At 49.1% G+C, this 5640-nt stretch overlaps 1 long non-coding RNA gene across 1 annotated transcript; it reads left to right on the plus strand.

Annotated features, from left to right (window-relative positions):
* The first annotated feature begins 256 nt into the window (after nt 1-256).
* Nucleotides 257-1762, plus strand: LOC133056125 (uncharacterized). Its single transcript, XR_009692736.1, has 3 exons — nt 257-521; nt 665-762; nt 1613-1762. It is a non-coding gene; the product is annotated as an uncharacterized LOC133056125 (long non-coding RNA).
* The last annotated feature ends 3878 nt before the right edge of the window (nt 1763-5640 follow it).

Here is a 5640-nt window from a genome sequence, read left to right on the forward strand (position 1 = left end):
GAAAAACAACTGCTGGAGAAAGGCCCAGGGCAGCTGGGGGTGGGCTGAGGGGTGTGCGCGCCAGTGTGGAAAGCCCTGGGGCCGCTCTAAGAGGAAGAGGGGGAGGGGAGTGAAAGGGGGAGGGAGGAGGGACGGGAGATGGAGCAGAGAAAAGGGGAGGATTAATTCGCTACTCGGACACCGGGGCCAAGGACTGAAGCCTCTTCCTGCTTATCCCCTCCCCTCCTCCACCAGGCGTCATCCAAGGGAGTTGCCCTGGGACATCCAACGTGGGGGAGGGGGTGCGGGGAAGCTGAGGGCCCGGGAGTGGGATGTGCAAGGGTGTTTGAGGAGCAAGGATGTGCGAGGCTGCTTACAGACCCCAGTGGGCTGCATTCTGGAAGACACCCAATGGCTGACCCTCTCCAGGTCCCGCCTGAGCCCCTGCAAGGGTTTTGCCAGCGCCGGCTCAACAGCGGCACCTGCTGTCCGGGGCTCTCCCTGCGGGGCGGAGCTCCCCCTCCGCCCTGGGAGCCCAGCGGGTGAGTCACTCCTGGCTGGATTGGCGACCGAGCGCCCCAGCTGTCGGGTCAGAAAATGTCGGGGGCCGAGGCGTGTCCCCCAGCGGCGGGCCTCGTCTCTTCGGGTCGCCGTCCCCGCCCCTAATGCTGCCCTCCACACACAGGACGCCGGCCGAGGGTCCTCTGTGGGCCAGCCCTGGACCAGCCCAAGTCCAGCGCAGGGGGGAAAAGAAGGATCATAACTTCAAGGCTCCTGGTTTGGGTAGAGTTCTTTTGTTTTCTAAAACTTTTTATTTGGAAAAAGTTATAAGCTTACAGAAGAGTTCCAATAAGATGCAGAGATCCTCCATATACCCCTTATACAGTTCACCAGATGTTAAAAGTTTGTCCCATTTGCTCTTATTCTCTGTCAAATATATGTTTAATGTTTATTTACTTATTTATTCCTTGAAATGAGAGTAGCAACCCTCCTACCCCATACATATTTTAGTAGGTATTTCCTAAGAACAAGGACATTCTCTTGCATAAACACTCTTTTCAACTTTGAGAAATTTCAAATTGATAGCAATACTTTCATCTAACTTACTGTCCATATTTCAGTTTTGCCAGTTGATTCCATAAGGTCTTTTAGAGCATTTCCCCCACCTCTAGTGTACAATCCAAACCAAGATCACAGATTGCATTTAATTGTCATTTTTCTTAGGCTTCTTTAATTGGGAACAATTCCTTATCTTTTTTTTTTTTTTAATCTGTCATGACATTTTTTCAGAGTAGACGCCACTGCCTTTTCTTCTTTTAATTGAGTGTCCTCATTTGGGGTTTGTCTAGTGTTTTCTTATGAATAGATTCAGGCTACACAACTTGGGAGGGAATACCGCATAAGCAATATTTTATGTTCTTGAGGTGGTACTCCCCACTTTAAGGAGTTCATGGACCGCCTGAACCTCTAAGGATTAACTCATGGATTATCTGTAAAAGGGCTTCCTTGGTGGCTCAGTGGTAAAAGAATCCGCCTACCAATGCAGGCGACACAGGAGATGTGGGTTCGATCCCTGGGTTGGGAAGATCCCCTGGAAAAGGAAATGGCAACTCACTCCAGTATTCTTGCCTAGGAAATCCCTTGGACAGAGAAGCCTGGTGGGCTACAGTCCATGGGGTCACAAACAGTCGGATACAACTTAAGGACAATAGCATATCTGTAAAAAGTTGAACCAGATTTTCAACACAAGTTAAGAATGGGACCAGTAGGTTTCCCTGGTGGCTCAGTGGCCTAATGCAGAAGGCATGGATTCAATCCTTGGTCCAGGAGGATCCCACGTGTGGAGGAGCAACTAAGCCCATTCACCACAACTACTGAGCCTGTGCTCTAGAGGCCACGAACTGCAAGAGAAGCCACCGCAGTGAGGATCCTGAGCCCTACAACAAAGAGTTGCCCTTCCTTTCCACGACTAACACAGCCAATAATAAAGAAATAAAATTATTTTTTAGACAAGAATGGCATCACTAACTTTGTGTCTGTTTTCTGTCTGCTGATGGCTGGCTTAGATTTTGACTCTCTGTTCTCCCCTTCTGTCCCTCCTGCTGCCAAACTTGCCCTTGAAGTTCAGTGATCTGTTGAAAGCATTATTCTATTTGAAGGTCACCAGGGACACCCCGATTGCCCAACTCAGTCGTCTTCATAGTCCTTACCCTTTTGACCTCCTCCCAGGCCCTCCTTCCTGAAAACTCCCAGGCTCTGCTTTCCCAATCTCCGTCCATCCTCCCTTACCCACAAATAATGAAGTGCTGGTTGGCCCTGCTGGCTGCTCTGGGAGTCAGCCTTGCACGTGTGGTTTATCCGGGGAAATTCATAGGACTTGGTCTTTGTTGTAACCTCACCACACCCCAGTGGAGACAGCCTCCCAGTTCTCACCCTGAGATGAGTCTCCCCCGAGGGAAGCCACGCCTTCTTGCGTGTGGCTTCTACATCCCCTTTCTTCTTCAGCAACTAGCAAGGCAGGAATGGCCCTGGGTTCACACCCTTGTATGGACCAACCTAGTGGATGCCCCTGGGATTCCAGGAATCCCAAATGGAACTCTTCTCTCCCAATCTGTAACTCCTCCCTCATCTTTGTCCTTGTGATTCACTATCTCCCCATCACCTGCTCCCCAAATGTGAACTTTTGTTCACCCCTACATCAAAGCCACGACTTCTCTCTCTCCTTCTCTCTTCGGGTCTGTTCTGCTTTGTTAGTTTATTTATTTATGTAATTTTGGTTGTGCTGGGTCTTTGTTGCTTCAAGTGGGCATTCTCTAGTTGCAGCAAGTAGGAGATGCTCTCTGTTGCCCTGTGCAGGCTTCTTCTGGCGGTGGCTTCTCTTGTTTGGGAGCACAGGCTCTAGGTGAACGGGCTTCAGTAGTTACAGGCTCAGTAGTTGGGGCGGACAGGCTGAGATGCCTCGTGGCATGTGGAATCTTCCCAGACCAGGGATTAAACCCGTGTCCCCTGCATTGTGAGGTGAATTCTTATCCACAGTACCACAAGGGAAGTCCTGTTTGTCTTTTCTTAATATTTATTTGGCTGCGTTGGGTCTCAGTTGCTGCATGTGAGATTTTCGCTGTGGTTTCTGTTGTTTTTTGAAATCCCTAACCGGTCTTCCTTTTCTTTCTGTTGTGTCCATCTGACCATGTTCCTCCTGCCTCTCCTGCCCCCAGCTCAAGTGTCATATCCTAGTATATCTGAAACAGTGAGGTGTCGTTTTGGGGCTCTGAAGAGCTCCAGTACCACAGTTCTTTAAGTCTCAGTGCAGAAAAGAATTCAGCGAGAGGCAAAGTGATAGATAAGAAGTGATTCATTAGAATAGGATGCTTGTGAGGTTTACAAGCAGGTGGGTGAGGGGGTGCCGAGCCCCGAGAACTTATTGGGCTACAGTTTCATAACCAAAGGAAAGGTGGGGGCGCGGGGAGAAGACCTTCTTTGTCTTTCTTGGGTAGACGTCATGCTTCCATCATCAGCTTCTCCTCCAGGTTGAACAGTGGAGTTTTCTTGTCCCTACTTGGTCAAGTTAAGTCCACAAATTATTGTTTTTTATGTGTGTGGAGAGTACGTCCTAGAGATCATTAACTCTCTGAGCTCACCGGGCAGGATGTGGGTCTCATGCTCCCATTGTTTTATTGTTTTGGGGCATGTCTTGTGCGTCTGTTGCATGTTTTTGTTGCTAAGCGAGCTGGCTTGGTTTTGTGGTTAAGCAAACCTGCTTTCTTGAGTAATCATTAACTTACAGGGGTCTCCTATACTTTTTCTACTTCTAATCCCCTAATGTGATTAACTGTTTAATTGCCTACTTTATCCCTTTACTCTGTCGCTATCGTGTCCTCTAGTACTTCGAGGGTTGGGCCCGTGGATCCTTCCAGACTCCTACCCTTCCCCCTCTAGTCCCATGGCCCCTCATTCCAGTGGCCACTGGACCTTTGCATATGCACATGAATGGCCACTCAGATTCCTTTCTCCACCTTTTCCCACTAATTTGGTCTGGTGTTCAAATGACACCCTTTTTGTGAAGGCTTCCTGACACCCTTAGGCTGTTCTACATTTACATCTGGGAAGAGGGGTGCATCTCTGGTGCCTCCAGCTCTATGACTCCCCCCAAGGTAAGGAGCCCCCTGGGAGACCTGCCTCACCATCTAGACCAGAGCTGTCCAGTAGAACTTTCTGTGGTAATAGAAGTATCCTCTATCTGTGCTGTCGAGTGTGGTGGCCACCAGCCACATGTGGTTACTGAGCACTTGATTTGTGGCTCAGTGGGACTGAGGTATTTTATTTACTTTGAAATCATTTGAATCAAAACGTACATAGCTACGTGTGGCTAGTGGCTACTATGTTGGATAGCCTAGGGCTAGACCCTGTCTTAGGGACCTGGTATTGCTGTTTTCCTGCTCACAGGGTCCCAAAGCTGCCTCCAGGGCCTACACAGGCCACCCTCAGGCTTATTCTCCTAAGGTTTTATTCTCCTACATAGCCCTAGGTGCAGAGGTGGGTAAAGGTGCTAGGAAGGGTGTCAGAGTGTGGAAGGGGCTGGCTATGCAGCCTGGAGCGAGTGTTTGTGTATGTAAGATTGTGACTCCTTTTAGTGCAGGAAAGAGCCAGGGGCGTTCTGCTGCAGAGCTGTGGTCTGAGAATTTTAGGATTTTTTTTTTTTTGGCCATGCTGTGTGGCATGTAGGATCTTAGTTCCCTGACCAGGGATCAAACCCATGTCCCCTGCATTGGCAGTGCAGAGTCTTAACCACCGGACCACCAGGGAAGTTCCCTGAGGATTTATTTTTATACCTCGCTTTCCTGGTTCTCTTTAAGGTATAGTTACAAGAGTAAGAAGATAGAATGTATTTATCTGGGTTGGCTTGCCTTGTAACAGTTGAACATTTTGTTGTTGTTCAGTCGCTCAGTTGTGTCTGACTCGTTGTGACCCCATGGACTGCAGCACACCAGGCTTCCCTGTCCTTCACTATCTCCCAGAGTTTGCTCAGACTCATGTCCATTGAGTCAGTGATGCCATCCAACCATCTCATCCTCTGTCGCCCCCTTCTGCTTGTCCTGAACCCACAAGTGTCAGGAGTGGGGCTGGGGTTAGTTTCTTCTTCCGTGGCCCCGGAGGCACACAGAACCTCCTCCCATGCCCCCAGCACCCAGCTGTGAGCTCTTCTGGGTCAGGCTGGGTCTAATTCTTCTCTCTTGCCCGGTTCCTGGCAGGCTATTGACTCACCAGAGATTGTTATCAAGTAAAGCGGATTCAGCTGCTTGCCCAAGGCCTTGCCCCGATCTTGACTTTCATCACAGTGGTTGGCTGGCTGGCTAAGAGGAAGACCTCTTTGAAAACCAGCTGTCCCTGAATTGGGGGACATGGTAGGGAGAGCTGGGCTCCCAGACCTGGATCTCTGCTCTACCACTTTTTTTTTTTAAAAAAAACTTTGAACAAGTCACATAATCTTCTGAGCCCCAGTCCCTTCATCTGTAAAAAAGGGGATAATAACACCAACCTTAGTGTGTTACAATGAGGATCAAACTAAACTAAATGAAACCCTTTCACAGACACAGTGCCTGTGTTCAACAGGTCTTCAATACATGTCCCTTAAATCAACGTTCGTTAAATGCTTACTGTGTG

This window comes from Dama dama, chromosome 5 (genome assembly GCF_033118175.1).
Source record: "Dama dama isolate Ldn47 chromosome 5, ASM3311817v1, whole genome shotgun sequence".
Taxonomy (NCBI): Eukaryota; Metazoa; Chordata; class Mammalia; order Artiodactyla; family Cervidae; genus Dama; species Dama dama.